Below are 22626 nucleotides of genomic sequence, written 5' to 3' on the forward strand. Positions count from 1 at the left end.
AGTTTAGAATTCACACTATTTGTATTCACAACACATGCAAAAAAAAGTGAAAATCAATGCACATGTTACAGTTTAATAATCTTAAATAAAAACATATAATGACAAATATATGTGTAGGAATATTAACCAATTTTGAATAAAATTTTAACATAGACAATAAATAGCTGATATCATGTCCTGATTGATCTATTTTGAAGGAAATATGTAAGAAGAGAAGACGAAATATAGTGTGAGAATTAAGCACACTTAATCCAGAATTGGTGAAGGTTGTATGACTTCTCTAAATTTTTTCCCAAATCTGTAATATATAAATAATAATGATTTTGCTTTGGTGTGTTTTTTGTGAGAATAAAAAAAAGTAATACATGAAAAGCAGTAGGAAACAGCATGATGAGGCTATTAATATGTTATAGGAATTTAATAATGTTTTAATGTTAACAAAAGCATGACAGGCAATATAAAATAGAAAAGAGTGACATAATAGTGTCTATTATTTATAGTTTCTTTTGTTGGATTAATACTAATTATTGTCTTTGATCTCAAAATGAAGCAATGAAAATTTCTATTCTATATGTTTTTAATGGTGATGTTTTGATATAAGCTTTATATTTCATGGCGTTTTGAATTGTTCTTCATTTCCTTTAAGTAAAGCTGAAAATAATTTAACATAAAATTCTTCCTAATGGTACCCACTTGCCAAAAGGATTCCCCTTAGTAACATAGGAACACATGCCACGTCTGCACAAAGAAAAGCGAGTTAAGGAGAACAGGAAATGTATACGACTTGCTGAACCTGAAAGCCCCTTCAATTTCATGACCATTTGAGCATGAAAATTGCTTAAAAATATTTATCGTTTCAAGTGAATAGATTTCACTCAGGGATGCAAATCGAGGGGAGCTTAAAACTTATGAAAGTTCATAACTTACAGATTCTGGGCTAGAATTGAAAAATATATTTTCTGTGAACATTTATTTTCTAATGTATAATTCAATAAAAAATCAGGAAATTTGGGCATGGTCATTTAAAAAAAAAAAAAACCCTTAAATAACAACCTTACAGTCATGTTTATATATACCATCTATCAGATTAATTATGCAAGGTTCATTCTTCATGTCACTGACACTTAAAATTTGTATGCACATGTGTGAACATATAAGCAAACATATGCTCATCATTAAGTAATTACCATGTACATAGCTAGAGTTAATAGTAATGAAATCGAATAGAGGAAAATTACGGGATGCAGGGAATATGAACTCAAAATATCTTGGATTTGTTCTCAAAATATGAAGTCAGTTATTAGGAAAAAGGTAATGGGCAGCCTCATTACCAGTGATAATTACCAAAAATAATAGTGTCACTTGGCAAGGCGCGGTGGCTCACACCTGTAATCACAGCACTTTGGGAGGTCCAGGCGAGAGGATCACCCGAGATCAGTAGTTCGACAAAAAACTGACCAACATGGTGAAACCCCGTCTCTACTAAAAATACAAAATTAGGCGGGCTTGGTGGTGCATCCCTGTAATCTCAGCTACGGGGAAGGCTGAGGCAGGAGAATCGCCTGAACCCAGGAGGCGGAGTTTATAGTGAGCCGAGATGGCGCCATTGCACTCCAGCATGAGCAACAAGAGCAAAACTCCGTCAATAAGCAAATTAAAAATAATCCATAGCTCAACAGACAGATATCTTGAGGACTATCTCATAGTCTTTTTCAAAAAAAATAGAAACAGAGAGGGTAAAATATGTACATAAAATGTTCATCCAAGGTAAACATGGAAGAACTTTACTTGTGTATCAAGTAGTTCCCAAATTACAAAGATTATGATAGTGGTGGTTGTGGGGAGACTTCAATAAGTTTCTTCTGGTTATTAACTTCTAATTAAGAGTTAACATTGATGTAATAAGCAACTCTGTAGTGCTAGACATGGAAGAAATCCAGGCAATGGACTTTGCCTCCACTAATGAAACCATAGTGGGGAAAATCAAGAGTGGCACATGGAATTCATGGATATAATTCTTCAAACGATAAACACATTTACTTTATGTTTCTTATGAAATTCTTAGGAAGCCAAGATCATTAATAACAAACCATATTGGTAAATATCAAGACTATTTACATCTAACTGCAGAAAAGACAGTGTTTTCCTGTGATTAGATCAAGATACATGTTTATTTGGTGATATATTTTGTATATGAAGAGCCCTGCTAAATAAAGAGTAAAAGTAAAAGGGCCTCATTTTCTTATATAATAATAACTCACTGCTTCTAGATTAGGGAGCAAATGGAATCCAGAATAGTAAATTCCATGACAATAATGAAATATATGAATGATTCTCTCCTTTAAATGTCAGCAATGAAGTTTCAAGAGTTATAGTTGTCTCAATTTCTGATCATGTGTTACTGGCCAGAAAGTTGTTAAAAGAATAAGAAATATAAAGAGATCATCCCCAAACCCATGGTGACCCAACAGTGACCTCTGCTATCTAATATTGCCACTGCCAAATCTATTGACTTAGAAAGATAAACCCACTATATTGCACAAATCTTGATTAGTTGTATTTTCATTTTACTTAGTTCAAAATATTATTTAAATTTCCCTTCAGATGTATTGTTCAAACCATGGGTTACTTAGATTTATGTTGTTTACTTTCCAGATATTTGGGGATTTTTTTCAGCTATTTTTCTGATTTCCCATTCTATTTGAGGCCTCTGTGATATGAGAAGATACTTTGTATAATTGCTATCATATTAGATGTGTTACTTTGTGTTTTATGACAAAGAATATGGTCTTTTTTGATGAATGTCCAAATTCATCTTGATGATCCTTTGAATTGCAGTTGAATCGTTTGTAATGTCTCATGTTTCATTTCTGATTTATTTGAATCTTCTCTCTTTTTGTTTTCGTCAGTTTTCTTTGTCTTTTAAAATAGTGATTTTTCCTTCTGTTCACCTTTGTGTTGTTTTCTTTGATTCAATATCATTTATTTTTGCTCTTTTGTCATTTCTTTTTCCTATAAATTTTGTGTTTGGTTTGCTCTTGTTTTGCTCTTGCTTAGGTTTTTCTAGAAAAACCTAATATACATCAATAGGTTGTTTATTTGAAGTTTTCTACTTTTTTATTCCTTTAGCATTATGAATTATCTTCTTTAACCATTATTATATTCCTTGTTCAAAAGTCAACTTTGCCTGAAATTAATATAGTAACCCCAGCTTTCTTTTGATTAGTGTTACCATGGTTTCCTTTGCCCTTGATTTTAACTCTCTTAGTATGTAGGTTTAAAGTGAGTTTCTTATACAAAATATATAACCGAGTCTGTCTTGTTTTATTATTTTACCTACTCTGACAATCTCTTGCTCTTCATTTGTATATTTAGGCAGTTCAGATTTAAAGCAATTATCGATCTACTATGATTGTGTTTTCTATTTGTCACATTTTATTAGTTGTTTCTTTCATTTTCTCCCTCTCTTTATACATTCTCTCATGCAAAAATCACAAGCATTCTTATAGACCAATAATAGATAAACAGAAAGCCAAATCATGAGTGAACTCCCATTCACAATTGCTACAAAGAGAATGAAATACCTAGGAATACAACTTACAAGGTAGGTGAGGGACCTCTTCAAGGAGAACTGCAAACCAGGACTCAAGGAAATAAGAGTGGACACAAATAAATGGAAAAACACTCCATGTTCATCGATAGGAAGAATCAATATCATGAAAATGGCCATACTGCTCAAAGTATTTATAGATTCAATGCAATCTCCATCAAGCTACCATTTACTTTCTCCATAGAATTAGAAAAAAACTACTTAAAATTTCATATGGAACCAAAAAAAAGCCCGTATAGTGAAGAAAATCCTAAGCAAAAAGAACAAAGCTGGGGGCATCATGCTACCTGACTTCAAACTGTACTACAAGGCTACAGTAACCAAAACAGCATGATACTGGTACCAAAATAGATATATAGGCCAAAGGAACAGAATAGAGGCCTCAGAGATAATACCACACATATACAACCATCTGATCTTTGACAAACCTGACAAAAACAAGCAGTGGGGAAATGATTCCCTATTTAATAAATGGTGTTGAGAAAACTGGCTAGCCATATGCAGAAAACTGAAACTGGACCCCTTCTTTACACCTTATACAAAAATTAACTCAAGATGGATTTAAGACTTAAATGTAAGACCTAAAACCATAAAAATCCTGGAAGAAAACCTAGGCAATACCATTCAGGATATAGGCATGGGAAAAGACTTCATGACTAAAACACCAAAAGCAATGACAATAAAAGCCAAAATTGACAAATGGGATCTAATTAAACTAAAGAGCTTCTGAACAGCAAAAGAAACCATCATCAGAGTGAATAGGCAACCTACAGAAAAGGAAAAAAATTTTGCAATCTATCCATCTGACAAAGAACTAATATCCAGAATCTACAAGGAACTTAAACAAATTTATAAGAAAAAAATGAACAACGTCATCAGAATGTGGGCAAAGGATATGTACAAACACTTCTCAAAAGAAGACATTTATGTGGCCAGAAAACATATGAAAACAATGTTATCGTCTCTTGTCATTAGAGAAATGGAAATCAAAACCACAATGAGATACCATCTCATTCCAGTTAGAATGGCGATCATTAAGAAGTCAGGAAAAAACAGATGCTGGAGAGGATGTGGAGAAACAGGAACACTTTTACACTGTTGGTGGGAATGTAAATTAGTTCAACCATTGTGGAAGGGAGCGTGGCAATTCCTCAAGGATCTAGAACCAGAAATACCATTTGACCCAGCAATCCCATTACTGGGTATATACCCACAGGATTATAAATCATTCTACTATAAAGACACATGCACGCAAATGTTTATTATGGCACTGTTCACAATAGCAAAGACTTGAAAACAACCCAAATGCCCCTCAAAGATAGACCAGATAAAGAAAATATAGCACATATACACCATGGAATACTATTCAGCCATCAAAAAGGATGAGTTCATGTCCTTTGCAAGGGCATGGATGACACTGGAAACCATCATTCTCAGCAAACTAACACAGGAACAGAAAACCAAACACTGCATGTTCTCACTCAGAAGTGGGAGTTGAACAATGAGAACACATGGACACAGGGAGGGAGACATCACACACCGGCGCCTGTCAGGGGGTGGGAGACTAGCGGAGGGATAGCATTTGGAGAAATACCTAATGTAGATGATGTGTTGATGGGTGCAGCAAACCACCATGGCATGTGTATACCTATGGAATGAGCCTTTACGTTCTGCAAATGTATCCCAGGACTTAAAGTATATTAAAAATATTAATTAACTGACCATTTCATATGATTTTATGTTATTACTTTAATCAGTTTTGTTTCCTTATTAAATTTTTTGGTATTTGCCATCAAATCTATAATGTACATTTGGTACATTTTTAACATATATAAGCCTACCTTCGAATAACGGAATATCCATTTATGTGTAGTGCAGATGCCTTATAGCAGAGTATGATGGCTAATTTAATGGGTCAATTTGACTGGGCTAAGGGATGCTCAGATCGCTGGTAAAATGTTATTTCTTGGTGTGTCTCTGATAGTATTTCCAGAAGAGATTCAGTAGACTGAGTAAAGATCACTCTCACCAATGATCTACCAATGCAGGTAGGCGTTATCCATTTTTTTCAGGGCCTTAATAGAACAACAATAACAACAAATCAAAAGAGTGAATTTTTTCTCTCTACTTGAGCTGGCACATTCATTTTCTTTTACCCTTGGAAATCAGGACCTTCAGGTTCTCAGACCTTCAGATTCAGACTGGATCTCACACCATTAACTCTTCTGATTCTCTAGCCTTTGGTCTTGTACTGAAACTATATCAACAACTTTCTTGGGCCTCCAGCTTGTGGACAGCGTATCATGAGACTTCTCCGTCTTGATAATACATGAGTCAATCCTTCATAATAAATCTATTTCTCTCTCTCTTCCTCTCTCTCTATGCATATCTAGGTAGATAGATAGATATGCATATTTTATTGTTTTCCCCCTAGAGAACTTTCAGTGATACAGAGTATTTTTACTTTTCCCCCATCTTTTGTGATACTGCTGTCATTCACTTCATTTTGTCATGTGCTATAATCACAGTACACATATTTTATTAGTAAATATTACTTTAAACATATATTTTTAGATCAATTATGAATAAAAACAATAAATGATGTTATTGTACCCACATTTTTTCTATCTCTGATGCTCTTCTTTTTAAATGTAGATCCAAAGTGCTAATTATACCATTTTACTTCTGCTAGAACACTGTTTGTTAGCATTTATTGCAATGCAGTTCTGCTGGTGATTAATTCTGTCAGTTTAATTTATCTAAGAAAGTCCTTATATCTCCTTCATGTTTTAAGAATAGTTTAGCTTGATATAGAATTCTAGATTGTGTTGTTTCTTCTTTCAATAGTTTAAATAATTTATTCCACTCACTTTTGGCTTGCATGGCTTCTGACAATTGAGGTATGATATGTATACTGCTTCATCGTTAGTCGAGTTGTTCTCATCCCTCTGAATTCTTTCAGGATTTTCTCTTTGATTTTATGTTTTTCAGGTTGAGTATTATATGCCAAAATTTTTTTGTTTTCATTTTTATTTGTGTGTGTGTTTATTCTTCTCATGTGCTCCACTCTGTTCTCTATTCTTTTTAGATTTGAATTGTGCATATGTTACATCTTTTGAAATTGTCCTGTATTTCTTGAATGTTTTATTCTGGGTTTTTCTTTTTTTTTTTTTTTTTTTTTTTTTTTTTGGTGGTGGTGGTTGTTTTTGCAATGCAGTTGGAGAAATTTTGGTTGAACTATTTTTAAGCTCACCAATTATTTGTTTGACTGTGTTATGTCCAATAATGAGGACATTGAAACCTTCTTCACTTTACTGTGTTTTTCAATTCTTGCATTTCCTTAGGATTTTTTCTTAGAGATTGCATTTCTCAGCTTAAATTGCACATTTTGTCTTACTTTTTATCTACTTTTTTTGTTATAGTCCTTAACATGTTCATCATAGCTATTTTATAATCTTTGTCCGATAAGTCCAACATATGTCAGGTTCTGATCATTTCTATATTATAGATAGACTGTGTTTTTGTTGCTTTTTGTCATGTCTTGTATTTTTTTTTTTTTCTTAAAATCTGAGTATGTTACATTGGGGACTAAGAACAAACATGAGGTAAAAAGGTCTTTAGCATGAGGATTTACAGTAACCTTAGTAGGGGTCAGACTGTGTTTAATGTTTCCTATATGTAGTTATAAGTGCTTGAACTTTCAGATTCCTCTTGTGTCCTTATTTGTGTTTCCTTTCTTGAATTTAGACTTCACTAACCAATTCTACTCAGCAAGAATCTGTGCTTTAGATCATATTTGGCTGGTATTAGACTAGAACCAGTTAGTGTGATGATAAAGTGTGAAGAAAGGGAATATTCTTTCATCTTCTGTTTAAATTTCAGTGTTTTATAAACCTCTGTCTCTGGCTATGACTGTCACAAATATTTTCTGAGTTGTAAAGCTTTGTTTCTCATGCCCATTAGCTCCTTCCTTAGCTGCAACATTCTCAATCTATTTCCTTATTCTCAAACTCTTTTTGACTATGTTTCTCCACTCCCTTAGATGAAATGATATAAATATAAGTGACTGAATTGGAAAAATACATTTTCCCCCACTGGGATAAAGCTCTGGAAAATTATTTTTAACCTGGAGTACAAGGCTTTAAAAACAAACAAATAACAACAAAAAAAAAGTTTTAGGTGTATTTTACAATGACTACTTTCCCCTTATTCCTGACAAAGACATGACATTTTTCTTAAATTTTCAGTGAAAAAATGTTAAGGTTCTTGGAGGTAAAACTCACAAAAGTGAAAGCAACTCCAAAGAGCAAGTTCCCCACAAATTTCTCACTCTCACACAAGTTTAAATTCAGCCTCCAATAATTCATCAAAACTACCATTTAAGTGCTCTTTGTACCTTCTGCTCCAGGTAAGCAGATCTTGATTATGTCCCTGTGAGAGTTTGTGTCTCCAGATTTTATAATGCTAGTTTACCTGACAATTTAAACAAAATTGATTTTCAATTTGTCTCCCCTTCTTGGTTGTAAGGATGGGAATGACAATGTCCAAGTTCTTTGTCAGAGCTGATTCTGGACATTCTCTTTAAGTTCCGGTTTTCTTTTAGTTTCTTGGGCTTTGAAATAACATGTAACAGTATGCATTTTACATTCATTAAGACATCCTACTTGTTCAATGTCAAAAAATTCTAATACTATATAGATGATCATGTTACTCAAATTAGAACCCCCCATTATTGAATGTTTAGCTCATTTGTCCACAGTAGAGTTTGATCCTCTTCTTTCCCAGCAGGGGACCCTGCATTATTATTGAAGAAGAAACCAGTCCACCTTGCCTTCATACTTTCATTTCATCAGTAAGTCAGTAATAAAAAATCATCTACTTCTTTTTCTTTGCAAAGATGAATGTCTGTGTATAAAGGATATTGCAGGAGTTCTAATTCAACTTATAGAAAAGTCTGAATGTGACCCTTGAATTCTGTTTTTGGAAAAAAACTACATGTTTAATTTATCCACACCTTCAATTAATTACTAGTGATTTTGTATGGAAACAGAAAGTTTAAAATTTAAAATATGGCAGCTAAATTTAAAAATTACTTTGCAGTTATAAACACTCTACTGAATAATAATAATAGTAATAACATTAATTAATTTATTCATTAATAAATGATATTTATTTATTCACCAATAAATAATAAATATCAAAATTTACAATTTACTCCCATGTAATAAAGATAATAAAAATTTGATTTTAAAATATTATAAATACAGAAGATATAACTATTAAATTAAGAAAGAAGAGGGTCCGGCGCCGTGGCTCACGCCTGTAATCCCAGCACTTTGGGAGGCCAAGGCGGGCAAATCATGAGGTCAGGAAATCGAGACCATCCTAGCTAACATGTTGAAACCCTGTCTCTACTAGAAATACAAAAAAATTAGCCAGGCATGGTGGCATGCGCCTGTAGTCCCAGCTACTCGGGAGACTGAGGCAGGAGAATTGCTTGAACCTGGGACACAGAGCTTCCAAGGAGCCAAGATCTGGCCACTGCACTTCAGCCTGGGCGACAGAGCGACACTCTGACTCAAAATAAATAAATAAATAAAATGATAAAATAAATAAAAATAAAAAACAAAAGGCATTTTTAGAAGAAGGAACAGAATACCAATGAGATAAAAGTTATTAAAAATATAACATAAGAAAGTTTTTTGAGATAAAAATGATGAATATTTTTAAATTTATCAAGCTAATTGAGAAATACGTTTCAGGCAAAATTATTATTATTATTATTAGTAGTAGTAGTAGTAGTAGTATTTTATTTTTTTATTTATTTATATATTTTTTTTGGGGGGGTGAGACGGAGTCTGGCTCTGTTGCCCAGGCTGGAGTGCAGTGGCCAGATCTCGGCTCACTGCAAGCTCCGCCTACCGGGTTCACGCCATTCTCCTGCCTCAGCCTCCCGAGTAGCTGGGACTACAGGCGCCCACCACCTCGCCCGGCTAGTTTTTTGTATTTTTTTTAGTAGAGACGGGGTTTCACCGTGTTAGCCAGGATGGTCTCGATCTCCTGACCTCGTGATCCGCCCCTCTCAGCCTCCCAAAGTGCTGGGATTACAGGCTTGAGCCACCGCGCCCGGCCCAGGCAAAATTATTAATAAAAGGTATCTACTTTTATATATAGCCGAATTTAATGGTCAAGTTTTAGAGTAAAAATACAATCATAGAAGAAAAATCCATTTTTATTTTATCTACAAAATAATAATTATCCTACTTGCCCTTGTTCTTCTCGCCCATCAGGAGAATAACAGACTAAACTAAAGCTGTATTTACTGAGATTTAAGAGAGAAAGTTTGGCATTAAGACATTTATATCTTTACTAGTTACTAATTCATTTGTGAAGAAACAGAAAAAATATTTGTAGATATTTCAATATGCAGAAAGAGATGCGGCAGAAACTTATGTAGTCGCTGACAGGTTCTCTCTGCGTACTGCACCGACAAGAATCACCTCACTGAGACCATGGCGTTGCAGTAAAGGAAGAGTTTAATTCCAAATTTTGTTTACTCAAAAGTAATGTTATCCATGGACTGAATCACAAGGGGCCAGATCCTTTGTTGAAATAAAAAAAGCAAAAGACAGAGAAAGAAGGAAAGTTCCGTGTGTATCTTGCCTATCAATCAACCAAGCAGAGTTCCCTGTCTTTTATTATTTTTGAGCAATTTTGCAATTCTGTAAGTTGTAGATTATTGATAGCAGTGCCAGCTGAATTGTTCCTTCACGAAGATATGCAAACTAATGATTTATATTGGGAGGAAATATAATTCCGGACCCTCAACGCAGTTTTGCATTTATTTGTAAATTCATATTAGCAATGTTTACTTTCCACTCTCCAACCTGCCCCAACTCCTCTCCGTGTCTTTGGGTGTAGATGTAAAACTGAATTATTTTTGGAAACCATTGTAACATCTTGCTAGTTTTCTAACTAATTAGTGAAATAAAATCTTTGGTATTTTTTTTTAAATTTGTGTCAGAGCCATAATTATATTTTCTTTTAAAATTTACTCTTTCAGAGTTTACCCCTAGGGAGATGTTTCCTGTTGAAATAGTAGACAACCAAACTTATGTATATTCAAAAAGCTTCCTATGAAGCATAGGAATAAAAATATTATATGAGAATAAAAATTATGAGTCTTAAAATACTAGAATTCAAAGGATACAGCATAAAATTTTGGGAAAAGTAATGAATATAAGTTATTTAATCTGAGAAAAACATTCTTTTATTTAAAAATGGGTGTTTTTATGAACATTAATTAACAATGTTAGTTAACATTATCAGTTGTAGAAAAATCTTCAATGTAGAAAGCTCAAACTAACCCCACACAAAGAATAAAAATTTTAAGTTAGGTATTAACTTAAAAGTATGAGAAAAGGAAAATATAGATAAATTTGGGTCTTATAAAAGTTTTTGTTTAATCCTAAATTTTTAGATAGGTTTTCTTTGTATTTTTAATCTTTTCATTCTGATTATACTGTTTCTATTAAGAATGTAAATGTGGGCAAAGTAATTTTTCCAAAAAAATACTTAAATAGAATTTTTAAGTAAATTGCTATATAAAACAAAAATTATGCTCATTACGCTTTATAAACCTGTCAAACCCTCAATAAAATACTTGCTATGCAAGTTCAAACGACAGTTTATGATAAGATAACTCTATCTGGTTTGGCCAGATGTCCACCTTTGACAAAAGAACAACAAAGGAAATAATCTAAAAATTATGAAAAATTATAATTAAATAATATGGGTTAGAAGTAATGGTAGCATAGCAACAGAGAGATATTGCTCTTAGAAACATTCTTAAATCTTGAAGTACCATTTTATTCAGTAAGCTGATAATTATAAAATGCTTCATGTAGTGACAATCTGAAAGAATTATTTTTGGAAAAAGTAACGTGTAGCTAATATATTCTTGAAGTGTCCTTAGTTATACGATTTTCAACTAAATTCAGCAAATTAAAATCATAATGAGCTCTAACTACATTCTAATTAGAATAGCTAAAATTGTGTGTGGGGGCGGGGGGGTGTGGGTGTGTGTGTGTACGAAAGTTACACCAAATGCTGGCAAGAACTCAGAAGACTTCAGTAGCAAAGAACATACATAGTACCTGGTCTTGATTTCTTCGTACCACTCTTCAATAAAAGGACAAAATATCCTTGGGAAAATGGCTTATTTTAGGGCCCTGAAGCACATTATAGGGCCAAAAAGTGATAAATTGCTAAAATAAATAACATGTAATTAAAAAATACAAGCAGCAACTTGAGTGTCCCCGGTGATAAAAGCTGAAACAATTTAAGTAATAAAATACATATAGTGTTGGATTCAAACCCTAAGAAAGAAAGAAAGATTCATAAGTCCACAATGATATAAATGATTGAATAAATGTATAAATTCAGGAGAAATCAAAAAATTCCTACAGATGAATTCCAAATAATAATTGTAGGAGGAATGAAGACAATAGAAATTCACCACTATAGGTCCATAATAATAGTTGCTGCAGGCAGGACCCACCGATAACTGTTGAGAAGAAATAGGATATTTGCATATTCTCAGACTCTCTGTCTGTATCAGCAAAATAATTAATTAATGTGATAATTTTAGCATATATCCACAAATTATTTGATAATTCTTCCCCATGAAGATAGAAGTTAATTCTTATCTTCTTGAATGTACACTGGATTTGGTGACTCACTGTTTATGAACAGAGTGTGGAAAGGAAAACAAAACTAACTAAAACGGTGAAGAAACCTGGCAGACAATACCTTAACCAAATGATTAAATTTAACATTTTCAGTACTAATAGTGATCATGTAACTTCTGATATGGTCGCAAGAAAGGCACTTTACCTGTTTTACATTATTTTCCAAAATCTATATGCCTAGTTCAATCTTGACAAAACATTAGGCAAACTCAAATTGAAAGACATTCTACAAGATAGCTGACCAGTAATCTTCAGTTATAAAAGGCAAGACTGAGAAATTCTCAAAAATTGGAGGACAATAAGAAGATATCATGATTAAATACAGTATTGTGTCCTGGATTGGATCACAGATCTATCAAAGGATAGCAGTGGGAAAACTGGTGAGATCTAAATGAAGTTTTAGTTTGTACCTTAACATTGCACATTATTAGTTTCCTGTTTTGATAAAGAATCCATGGTTATGCAAGATATTAACCTCAGGAAAATACTAGGTGAAGTGTGTAGAGAAATTCTCTGTAATCTCTTTGCAACTCTTCTTTAAACCAACCAAATGTTATTTCAAAATAAAAAGTTCAAATGTGAAAAGAAGTCTACTTACATCCTCACAAAATAAATAGGCCTTTTTCTTGCATTTGCCTGTCACCCCTCTTTATAACCAAATAGCATTTTAGTCATTAACTCTCATCATAAACATAAATATTTTCTTAAATTACTTGGTCCAAAGGCATTTGTTTATAGAATTCATGATGTCTATATAGGGATAGATATTGTTCCCTCCATTATTATTATTATTATTATTATTATTATTATTATTGCCATTTCCTAGCTTGTATAAACATGAAGCCTGGAAAACAAATCATTTGGGTAAGCAACATAACCTGCTCTCTTTCTGTGCATAAGAGAAAGCAGTATCAAGTACAGAACACTAATACTGGTTTACTTAAATGTTGATACTTTAATGCATGCTGTGGAATAACTTGTTACTTCAAAATTTCATTTATTATTCAGTATGGAATGTGCAAATCTAGAATAAAACAATGTGCATGTAATTTACATGAAGACATGCAGGTATTAACAATATTTTTAAAGTAATTTCAGTAATGTCTACTTACGAAGTTAAAGAGATCTTTCATGGTGATTGGTGGGATTACAAATATTTCTTATTCAACAGTTACACCTGACTGTAACATAAACAGAAAAGCATTGGAGTGGCTAAACATTAGTTTTACTAATACTATATTGTTTAGCATATACTGAGAAGAAATGAAAAGGAAAATTTCTATTTAATTTGTTAGAAAGTTTAATATTAGTAATTGAGTATGTTTGCACAGTAAATGAAGAGAAATGCTGTTTTAGGTAATGAATTTCCTATCTCTGATGTTCAATGTAGAATGAAAAACTAAATTATGTACTCAAAAACACAGAACTCTTAAATGTACACGTTTCATCTCTGATCACTGTGATAAAACAATGAGGCCTTTATTTCCACTAAATAACTTTAGGGAGAGGAAAAAGGATGAGAATATATTTAGTAAACATTAAGATGAGTCGTTAAAAGAAAAACACTTCAAAATCATTTGGAATGGAGAGTGGTTGAGAAGTACGGTTTGTTTACTAGTAATAAGGGCCTGAGAGAGAGAACCACGGAAAGACACATAACGACACCTGTGTGGATCAAGACTTAAATTTTTGTGGATTTGGTAGTGGAAAAATCTCCAATCAGCTACAAGAGACTTTGAATTAACTGTAGGACTTAGTGTGAAACTAGCATCTGTGGAAAAACTGGGCATGTTTCATATATATGCTGCTTTCTTATAAACAATTCCTGTACTAAAATGTTAGATTTTTGCAGGGGGAGTAATGTGAAATTTAATAAGTTGTATTTCTCAAATATTTCATTGTTTTATTGTGCTTTTTAAAATCTTACTGGTTCAGTCAAAGTATTATTGCCTAATAGTCATGAACCACCGTGTTTATCACTGAGAATTCAATTGTGCCCAAAAGAGACATGATCTCAGCCACTGCAGAACTCACAGTCTAATGAAAAACATAAATTAAAAAGAAATACAAATTAATTCTGTGTTTATAAAATTAATACAGTTTTTGAAAGAGACAAGCAGAAAATTAGGTCTACAACACTGAAGAGGTTGAGCTGGAAAGTCTTCTCTGTGAAGTGTTAATTAAACTAAGACAAGAAAAGCGAAAAGAAGTCATAATTCAAAAATTTCTGCAGAGACAATGGCATGTTCAAAAGCTCCATAGTAAAAAAGCCTAGAAATTGTCAGAAAAAAATGCATATAAATTGTGGTAGGCAAGGGGAGAGAAATGGAAAGGAATTCCACTAATAAATTCATTAATTAGTTATTTAATCCAATGAATAAATAATAATTTACTAGTAAAACACTTTTGGAGAAAAATGTATGTAACATGCACCTTTGAAAAACTTAGAATCAGTGAGAAAGAAAGAGTAACATTTCATCATGCACACAAATATAAACGCATCTGGTCCCAGGCAAGCACTATGAAGCTTTGGTCTTTATGATAAGAATATTGACCTAGTCAGGGGTGTTAAAGAAGATGACTGGGGAAGTGAAATTTATGCTGAAATCTTAAAATGAATACAAGTTAGCTTGATCAAGAGAGAATGAAAATATTTTCTAAATAAAAAATATCGCTGTATAATTATTTTTTACCAGAGGAAGTATAAGCTCAAAGAAGTGAAAAGAGGCCAATGTGGCTACAAAGAAAAGAGCAAAGGGAGCTTGTGTGACCAGGATGAAGAGGAAGGCTGTGACTAGAGCATCATGGCTTATAGTCCCTGCAAAAGAGTTGCATCCTGATCATAAGAACAAGGGGTCATCTTTAAACAGAAGAGATTCACATGCACTGATTAAAGTTCAATAAAATTCAGTACAAAGTACAGAGAGGAGATAAGAGGGGCCCATCCTGGGTGTTCTTGCAGCCTCAATTCTCCAAAAAGATGATGTACTGTGGTGGAGTTGCAACAGTGGACTTGGAGAAAGGTGGTAGGATTCAAGGTAAATATATATGAGGGTGGAATAGGTAGGCATAAAACATGACATACATGATTCTAACTTGCATTGGTTAATGATAGTGGTATCCACTGAGATGGCCAAGTGCAGTGGTTGGGCAGCATGTCTGAAAAGAGAAATTAAAAGTTCCATTTTGAGTTGCCTGTGAGAAATACAATTGGAAACATTTCAGCTCACTTATTCAGTTCATATATGTGCCTGGCTGAATGCCACCTCCTCAGAAAGTCCTTCCCTGATGATTATCTAAACTTACCCTCGTAGCTAGTAGTTCTATCACTCCAACTACTCTATGGCAGTTTCTGAATTCACATTATAAATTTATTTCTGATTGTAATTTTCCTCCAGTAGAGGTTAAGCTCCATGTGGGTAAAGAAATCGTATGACTTTTAAATGTTAAAGTACCTAGTAGAGTGATGGGTACATGGTAGGTAATAAATATGCCAGTTAATAGATGAACGTATGGATGAATAAAGGAATGAAAAGAAAGAGCAATCAGACATATAAATCTACCACTCCTGTATAGAGCAATATCCTCTTCTATGAAGAGGTAGAAAAATAATTGACAGAACTAAACCACACAACGATTGCAATGTCTGGAGATGCTTACATCAAGAGAATAAATAAAGGAGATGCATGTTGTTACTATACCTATGAATTTCTTATAAAAAGAAATACTGGTTTAGTCCTAACTGAAATAGCACCATTATTTCTAAAATGTGGGTGTATATTTTATGATATAGTAATATTTACGAGTTGATCTCAAATGACTTTCTTAAACTCCAGGTGTGAGTCAAATAACTCTCTTAAACTCCAGATGGTGGATTTCTATTTAGGGAGAATATTATAAGGGGAATGTAATTCCTTATTTCTATAAGTGTCTTAAAATTGAAGACTAAAATGTGATACAAATACAATCAATACTAATGTTTTACTGAAAAAACAATAAATTTGGTACAGACATTTTGGGACAAAATTCTGTCATTTGATTGTAAGAAAATGTATTTTATTACTGCTAATAAAGTTGAAATAGGATAGCTATCGTCACAATGATAATTAAGGACTGTGTAGCTGAAATAGTTTATTCAACTGTGTTGTTGCACTACACACTATTGGCCAATTTTTTGCACTTATTTCCAGTAAGCAAGAATTATAACAAAATGACATAGGTGCTATAACTGAATTTTCTATGACAAAAACATCAGAGGAAACAAGAAGAGGTCACACTGGCCCTACTTAGTCGAGTACAAAAGTGTTAATGTGAGCAGAGTATTGGGAAATCAATAGGAATCTACTAAAATGAAAAAGTGTAAAGAGAGAACAAAAGGAAACAGAAAAGAGCTTGTGAAAACTCAGGGAGATATAAAACACCTGAAACACTCAGAATGTCTTCACATATTTACCACCGTATAGGTCTGTTTGGAGGAATGGTTGGTCATGGGTCTAAGCAAATGGGAAGGAACTGCTTAGGGAGGGACTGGCATAGTCTGCAAAGTACCACGGACTTTACACTTTATTAGATGTAGTGCCATTTAGGATTTTAAATGTCTTGACAGCATTTGTGTTTTAGAAAGGTCACCTCTAATTTGATTTGAAGAAAGGTCTCTAGATGAATAAAGAAAGATACTGTTTAAACCTCTCTTTAAATATTACCACAGAATCATTAGTAACAGCAGAGGAAAGTAAATCATACCTGCGGGAACTGGTATGGGAATCCAAAAGTCCCCACTGGTTGTGAAACAAAATGGGGAGTTCAGCACTTAAAAAAATAAATGTGGCCGGGCGCGGTGGCTCAAGCCTGTAATCCCAGCACTTTGGGAGGCCGAGACGGGCGGATCAGGAGGTCAGGAGATTGAGACCATCCTGGCTAACACAGTGAAACCCCGTCTCTACTAAAAAAAATACAAAAAAATAGCCGGGCGAGGTGGCGTGCGCCTGTAGTCCCAGCTACTCGGGAGGCTGAGGCAGGAGAATGGCGTAAACCCGGGAGGCGGAGCTAGCAGTGAGCTGAGACCCGGCCACTGCACTCCAGCTCGGGCGACAGCGCGAGACTCCGTCTCAAAAAATAAATAAATAAATAAATAAATAAAAATAAATAAATGTAGGTAAATACACCAATCTACTTTGTGAAAATTATATTTGTAATTATTCACTAATTATACTACTTCATTCTCCTCTATAAAAAAATTATTTTGAGAAAAGTAGACTCAGAAAAAAATCTCAGTTCTCACTTGGCACCCCAGTGTGTAACCACTGGAGAGCAGACCATTCAGTTTAAAAAGCAGAACCACAAACATAATTTTACAAATAGAAGAGCTATGCTTAACAGAAAAGTTTTGTATGGCATATGCAAATAATTGAAACAAAACAACACAAAATAAAGCAAAAGAGCAAAAGCAAAAATGTTTGTTACCCAATTAGAATATGAAAAATTGTACAATAAAACTTTATGTAACTTGAACCCTGTATTAATAAATCCTTATGCTATATGTGGAAAAATTATATTTTAGAGATACTTTCCTTGAAGTTTTTAATTTGCCCATATTTTTAAAGTCATCTTTAAAAAATTCACATGTAAAACAATCTTTCTCTCTGCTGATTGTGTATTATATAATAAAACATTCTTGAATTTTAATTTACATCACAAGAAATGTTAATTTTTTAACACTAAAGAGGATACAATCCCAGCTCCATACCTCTGCTTCCAGTGTTATTCTAAATATTAAAGTGTGCTTAGCAAAAACAATTATTATATTCCATTTTGTCAACAAAACTTCTCTTTTCTAAAAATTACAAAATATATTGAAATTTAGTAATAAATATAGTTTCATTTTTTGCCATACTCTTCTTCTATACTACCAGGAATTTTTAACTCCTCCATGAGATTTAATCAAAAAATTCATGCACTATCTGATTTATCAGACCTGAAATCTTATAATGTTATGATATATCTATATGTATTTCATGTATTAAAATACACTTAGGTAAATATCTGCTTGACTGAGAAAGACAGCCCCAATACAGAGTAGTGTAAATAAATATCACCAAGTATAAATTGATGCTATCTCTGTCATTAGAACTGTTCTTCAGAATTATTCTGGTATTCTTGAGGAATACCATGCCTTTTGCTTTCTAAATACCAAATGCTCTACACTCCAAATATCTTATACTCTGTAATCTTTAGGTCTGTGGACAACTGTGGAAGGGGTGGAAATTGCACAGTCAGGTAGTATCAAGTTCGGCTTCACATTTATGCTGAAAGCAGTGTCTAGGTCAAGGTTTATTCCAGAACATATCCAAGGATTCAGTTTCCTAAAAGAGATGTATTAAAATCTAACAGGAAATGAGAGTTATGTACATAAATAATTGTAATAAGAAATAACGACTAATTATGTCACAGGTAGTTGTCAAAGTGTTGTAGAAAAAAAGAACTTATTTATTATGATAACAAAGAAAGTAGAAACAAAATTTTCCCCAAAAAATTGAGATTCTTTTTAAGAAAATGCCATTTGACTCCTTTTTAATTAAAAAAGGAAAGAAAAGCAATCCAGGCAAAGAGAACAGCAAGACCAAAGCTTTTTTTTTTTTTTTTTTTTAAGATAAATGTTTGGAAGAATGTTCAGAGAGATGGCTCTCAAATTGTGCTACTAAGTATAGATTATCAGCATCACATAGGAACTTATTAGAAATGCAAAATCTTGAGCCTAGTCTAGACCAATGAGGTAAAACAATTGGGGGATCATAGGGTAGTAATCTCTGCATTAACATGGTCCCCAGATAATTCTGAAGCATATGAAAATTTGAAAACTAGAAAGTAAGCCTTAGGAAACACAAAAAGTAACTTTCATGTAGCTCAAATGTATAAAGATAAGTGTTAAAAACAAGTTTCAGTTTTATTTAAGAAGCTAGATGCCATGTTCATAACAGTTTTGTAAAGATAACTTTGGTGCCATTATAGAGGTTTAATCAGGTTGGTGAAGAAATGAGACCACCCATAAGGGGAAGAATAAAGCTTCAGCATGAATAATAGTAGCAAGGATGGATAGTAGGAGTTAATCAAAAGATAAAATGGAGATTTAGAATTTCCCAGGTAATGTGTAATCTTTCAAAAGGATTTCCTGGTATCAAAATTTTACACCAAAGAAAATACAGTACAGAAAATTGTAAGCATTTGAACATATTAATGATGTATGTTGCAGAATGGGAAGGATTATATTTTCTTGAAGAAAATATGTGCTACCCTATAAAGCACCTACTAATAGCAACGTGCATTATGCAATGTGGAGAAAATGAATCAGTTACTGTCTTGTGTTCTTTGTCTTCTTCCAGTCTGGATAGATGGAATATGGAGGTTCTTCACTATAGCATCATATTTCATGTCTGTACCTATAATACTAACTGTGACATCAGTCTTCTTTTAGTAGAAACTAACACTTGCCTATCTATTAACCAATAAAGTATTTATGTTAAAATACATATATTTGAAATTTATATATAGTATATAATATATACAAATTTATATAATATTAAGTGTAAATTAAATTCAATAATATATATGTATATATTTAAACATGTTCTCCAGTGCAGAAATGGGAGTGCCAACTGGTAAGATGAAGTAGGTGAGATAAAGAAAATAAAGCAATAAACCACTCTGCCATCTAAAATGATATAATTTTTAAAATATATTTTTATAAAACTGACTTTTTTTAAATCACTATTTAACCTCAAACAAAACAAGTCAGTCTGTTTCTTGAGCTCATTTTTATTTTTTATTGCAATATCAGTCCTTGACAGAGCATTTTGGTGCCATCCAAATATTTTCATTTTCAGTGTTTTGATAACATAATATAAAGAGATATTTACATCTCATAAGTATAACAATTCTGATCACAAAAATATTGACACTTTATTTAATTTTTCTTATACACTTCACATACATTTATAAAGAACTTTAGAAAAACCCTTTAAAGATGGCTGCTTTAGCTGCAAGGTATGTTCTTTCTGCCCTTCCTCTTCAGTTCCTACTGAAAATGTAGACAAGATTGCTGGAGCTTCAGCAACCATCTGAAAAATGAGATCATATTGGAGGCAAAAACCATGAAGGCAAAAAGTAAAGATAGAAATTAGCTGGCCTGTAATGTTATGGTGCTTCCTTACAAGCCTTAGATTGTCTATGTGAGACTCTAACAAGAAAAAGAAAATTGTATTTATATCACTGTTATTGACTTATTTCACTTATCACAGTGTTCTCTAGATTCATCCATATTGTCACAAATGGCAGCATTTTTCCTTCTTTTTTAAAGACTAAATAACATTCCACTGTGTATATACACTACAATTTCTTTAACCATCTATCTGTTTATGGACATTTGGTTTGTTTCCATATTATTGCCACTGTGAATACTGCTTCAATAAACACGGGGATGCGGATATCTCTTCCAGAGTCTCATTTCAATTATTTTATAATAGAAATGTATTCAGTAGCTGGATCATATGGCAAGTCTATTTTTAATTTGCAAAGAAACTCAGATACTGTCTTTTACAGTGGCTGTATCATCCTACATTTTCACCAAGAGTGTACAAGAGTTTTAATTTCTCTACATCCTTGTCACATTTATTTGTTTTTATTATAGTAATCCTACCGGATGAATATAGTTAACAATACAAACTTATTTACTGAAAAATGTGTTAAGAGAATAGATTTCATGTTAGGTGTTCTTACCATACACACACACGTACACAAAAAGAACAGAAGAAAAATTTTGAAGGTGATGCATATGTTTAGTTCCTTGACTGTGGTAATGGTGTCATGGGTGTATGCATAGGTCCAGAATCATTAAAATGCATATATTATAATATGTGTAATTTTTGTATATTAATTACACTTCCAAAAGGCTTAACATTTTCAAGTAAATTGAAACCTAACACCCCAAAATTCCAAAACACTGTTAGTAGGGTTTTCTATTACATGAAGCCATACAATTCTGTGATATATTAAGATTAACCATCAAATTTCTGGACCATGTATTTGTTTCCATTTTTTTTCTCATTTCAATCATACTCAGTGGGATATTCTGATATTTAAGTATAATATAGTATTGTTCTTTTTCATTAACTTTTATATTGTTAATCTTTCTATGCCATATTATTCCATACCTTTGTTTTCAGTCTCATACATTTGCTGTAATTTATTAAACCAATCACGCATTGTAGAATAGTCATTTTTTCTCATTTTTCCTCCATTGTAAACAAGAAGATGTAAAAACACTAGATTTTCAAACTCTAGTCAGCATTATGTACTATTGAAAAATAATAATTAATTGAAATTCATTTGACCAAATAAGGTTTAATGCCAGGCAACTTTGTCCCCCACAAGAATGCAGTGTTTGTGAAGGATTCTCTAAGGTCAGGTCCAGTCATATTAGGGGGCAGTGAGTGCCAGGCATGAGTAACTGATAATCATGGTCACATGTTATGAAGGCTCAATCATGTGCATGACTATACAAAGACTCATTTTGTTCTTACAGAGCTCCACGAAACATAGAAGAAACAAATGCATATTTAGATGGGAACGTTGAGACACAGAAATTTGTTATTTCCTCTCTAATTGCTTACAATATCAAGTGTCTTTTGCAGCCAAAGTAGCCATATTTTGCATAGGACATATGACATCTTCTGTTTGTTTTGATAGTTTGAGTGTAATGAATAAACCACTTTGCCTATCTTTCAGAAAAGAACCAGTTTTAGATTCTTCCAACACTACATTTGCTGTCTCATACATTTAATATGATGCTCCAAAATGAGAAAATTGACAAGCAAGCAGAATATATATAATTGCCTGAGATTTAACTTCAGAAAGCAAACATAAGTTTCCAAAATATCAAAAATATTTTGTGTTGTTTTATTTGTTATTATATTAACACATGATTTGGTTTTATTTAAATAAAGTAATACATTTTATATGTTCAAGGATCACTTTTTTCTTCCTTTATCAAATTTCTAATTGTTTGCAGGTAAAGCTAAATTCACAACAAATTCCTTTCCTTGAGGTTATTCTAATGCCTCTAATAAAAGAAAAAAGATCTTCTTCCTATTACATATTATTAATAACTAATACCACTGATTTATTAATAGGTGTCAGAAATCATTGCTGTATGTTATTTTGCACATGAGTGGTTTGTAATTATTTATTTATTCATTTATTTATTTATTTATT

This window comes from Macaca mulatta, chromosome 2 (assembly GCF_049350105.2).
Source record: "Macaca mulatta isolate MMU2019108-1 chromosome 2, T2T-MMU8v2.0, whole genome shotgun sequence".
NCBI lineage: Eukaryota > Metazoa > Chordata > Mammalia > Primates > Cercopithecidae > Macaca > Macaca mulatta.